Raw genomic sequence first — 3,384 nt, 5'->3', positions numbered from 1 at the left:
TACTTGGTATTCGTAGACCCAGTCTCTCCATTATATCCAGATTATAAATAGTATAAGGAACTGAGAATTTAAATAAGTGATCTCACTTATTCAATAAAAAACAAATCACGTATAAATATACATCTATGTCTTTTATGGTAAACCTCAGACGCCATATTGATGAGCGGTAAGCGCGTGTACGGTTCTCCATTATCTAAGTTTGTACGGTTTCCATGCTGAGTGGTTATTTGATACTTGCAGTCCCAGCCTCACTAACATTTCCGCAATATAAATGGTATTTTCTCCATTCGCATCCTGACATACCAAATCAAACAATGTTAAATACATACTGGGATAAAACAGTAAACTCAATATCACCTCATATACCGATGTTGTCGGGGCGTATCTCGCGGGACGCGTAACACGAATGAGTATGATTTTAATTTATGTATCTTTTTAGTAAAATGTAAGAGATGCAAAAAAGTCACTGGACACAATGGTAGGAGAGTAGATCGAGGAAAAAAAATTATTATTAGTTTTTAAAGTATATCTTACCTAAAGCTTTAAATGATGTCGTACAAACTATCGTGAAAAAGTTAGATTTCTAAATGCATGATTAGCACAATATGCTCCGCGTTATTAAAGGTACCATTATTACGAAACAAACATTGGGAGACGTTAATTATTCATGAGTGTGTTCAATCAAAGGGCAGTTTGAAAATTAATGTGTGTTGAATACATAAATATGTGTAAATATATGAAAATTTAATTATATAGGAATTGTAGATCAGTGATGGCCGAGATGACTTCAGCGTGCGACTCTCATCCTTGAGGTCGTAGGTTTGCTCCCCGGATGTGCACCAATGGACTTTCTTTTTTTATGCGCGTTTAATATTCGCTCGAACGGTGAAGGAAAACATCGTGAGGAAACCGGCTTGCCTTAGACCTAAAAAGTCGACGGCGTGCGTCAGACATAGGAGGCTGATAGGCACACCTTCTTGCCTATTAGACATTAATGATCAAGAAGCAGATAGAGAAATCTGAGGCCCAGAACTAAAAAGATAGTAGCGCCACTGATTTATTTTTTTATATAGGACTTGTATTATGAAATGTAGGTATTGATATTGTTACAATAGAGAATTTAAAGAGAAAGCCTGTGTTGCTTTTCTTTAAAAATTTAATTTGCGACGTGTGGTTCACTATTGCTAGATGAAAAAATAGTCTTTAAATTATTGTTACAAGTACATAATAATTCATTTTCTGAATTTTATCTATTACAATCAGCAAGAAAAGGTACACTGCCACAGTGACCAAACTTTTTAAATTTGTTTTGATTTTCATTTTATTTATTTTTTAATTATTTTTATTATTACTATGTAGGTTAAGAAAATTGTAAATACTGTATATTAAAATTATATTCTAATAGTTATATTTATGTTTAGCCCTGACTATTTAAAAAATAAATATTAATGACATAGATTACTCGGAACACATACTCGTAGAATGTAGCTGGGAAGTCACAGGCAAAAAATACATTTCACACTACATCTATACATTTATCATATACTATACAGGGAAGTTTATAATTAGCGAGGGCTCACCGTAAATACACAATAAAAACCCTTTTGGGATTTATAAGGCTAATGCGTCGGTTTATAGGATTGTTTCCCCATATGGTTAAATTTTCAGAGCTTAATTTCATGTTCATTTATTATGCTAATATACTTTTTAATACACATAAATGTGGTCAATCCTTGTTGTAGTTTATTTCTCTTTAAGTACAAATTTTCCCAAATTACCAATCTACGTCAACACAAAAATTGTTTAATGAAATCGAAAATAGATTGGTTGTTTGATGTAAAAATCATTTGACAAAGTAAAAAAATTCCGTTCAATTATGTTGTTTATTTCTCTCAATTTAGTTTTTGTACAAAGATATACCTACAAAACACAAATATTTTAACTATAAATATATTAGATATAAAAATTATTCACAATTCAAAGGAGGCAACGAAGTAATCGTAAGATTTAGCCCCATCATTCATAAATGTATTGTATTTGAGATACAGGTGAGATTCGACTGTCTTAGCCGTTATCTTAGGGTGCGTCCACATCTGGCGAATATGCCACGAATGTGCAGCTCGCGAGCCGTTTGCGAGCTGCGCGCGTGTATTTTTGTTCGTGCGCCGCTCATGCGCCTCCCGTGCGCTGTTCGCGCGCAACCTAAGCGTCGTACGCGATCAGCGCGCGGGTGGCGCGCTAGCGGCTCGCGTCTTCCTTCCGCCCACGCCAGTAAACGGAACTGTAAGCGCGAGAATTGAGTGCACGCAATCCGCGCGCCGCGCATAAAACCATTGCCGTGACTGCACGCGCGCAGCTCGCAAACGGCTCGCGAGCTGCACAGTCACCAGATGTGGACGCACCCTTAGGTTTTTTACAAGCGTGTGTGCTGATTGATGCATTTTTAGTTAATATAATCATAATTCTATGTGTAGTTTAATTATCATGTAGTTATAATTATAAAATACAACGACCACTTAAGCCTTGACTTGTTTAACCTATCGCGGAATATGCTAAATTATTAAGAATATCCGTAGCGCTAAAACACACCACGTACACTTACTTTCACACCATCATAGCACAACAATTAATAATAAAAATAATAATTTTTATTGATCTTTTATTTGCGTAAATGTTTGAACCTTATATATTATGTATTCCATCTTTGCCTATTTGTTTAGTATAATTGTTTTTATAGTATAAAATGTATGTTAGGTCGTTATTTGTTTTTTAATCAATCAATAGTAAATAAATAGATTTTAGTGAGTTTTTAAAGCTGAATTGTATATTTTTGACAGTTTTGTTAGACGGTGATCGATGTCTTATTAATTCCACTTTTTAACTCAACGTTAAATTTTATAACAAGTGTTTTATGTAAAAAAATATATATATAAAGTAGTGTTGGTCTAAGCTTGCGACGCTACACCATGAAGTCGTGCGTTCGATTCCCGTCTGTGCAAGAATGATTTTTACTTTCTTTATTTATGTGTGCAATTAACACCATGGTGAAGGCAAATATTGAGACGTAACCGGTATGTCTTAGATACAAAAAAATACTATCAGACATAATATAAAGCTGATAACCTACTTATCTATGAAATAAAAATTATTAAAGAAACACTCAAACCAAAGTGAAATTAAACGATGAAACTACTTATATAAATATTATTATTTTAGATTATGCAGTTCTTTTAAAATCTTTGTTTGTTTAATTTCACAACCTATAAAATATATTTCGTTAAATCCCTTTCAGAAATATTCGTAAGCCACGGCATGCTTTAACAATAAAATTAATATTTGGAAAAGGTTTACATGAGAATTTTAATATAAAGATTTTTGTTTCAG

This window comes from Pieris napi, chromosome 10, assembly GCF_905475465.1.
Source record: "Pieris napi chromosome 10, ilPieNapi1.2, whole genome shotgun sequence".
Classification (NCBI taxonomy): Eukaryota; Metazoa; Arthropoda; class Insecta; order Lepidoptera; family Pieridae; genus Pieris; species Pieris napi.
Note: the sequence above shows the minus strand (reverse complement) of the source record.